This window comes from Echinops telfairi, unplaced genomic scaffold (assembly GCF_000313985.2).
Source record: "Echinops telfairi isolate 266 unplaced genomic scaffold, ASM31398v2 ScPeMD7_5426;HRSCAF=6270, whole genome shotgun sequence".
NCBI classification, from domain to species: Eukaryota; Metazoa; Chordata; class Mammalia; order Afrosoricida; family Tenrecidae; genus Echinops; species Echinops telfairi.
The window spans coordinates 7,639-8,073 of record NW_022109325.1 but is presented as its reverse complement, the minus strand read 5'-3'; positions in this window follow the sequence as shown (position 1 = coordinate 8,073).

Genomic DNA, 435 nt, shown 5'->3' with positions numbered 1-435 from the left:
ACAATTGGAACCCTAGTAATGTAGTGGTTAAGGGTTGGGCTGTGATCCGCAGAATCAGCAGTTTAAAGCCACCAGCAGATCCACAGGAGAAAAACTAGACTTTGTAATCTCATAAACAGTTACAATCTCAGAAACCCACGGGGGGTACTGGGGGGTGTTGATAAGAGTCAGCATTGCTTTGATGACAGTGAGTTTGGTTTTGATTAAGAAGTGACAGAAGAACAAACATATCTGTGTTGAAAGAAGTACAGACTAAATTAATTAGAAGAAAAGATACCTTGGGCATGTTACTAGGAAGGACCAATCCTGGAAAAGGAGCTGGTTGTTCTTGGTTAAGTAGAAGCTCAGGGTAAAAGAGGACAACTTTCAAAGACAAGAACTGATAATTAATTGCAGCAATAGGCTCAAACATATGATTATGGGGATGGCGCAGGA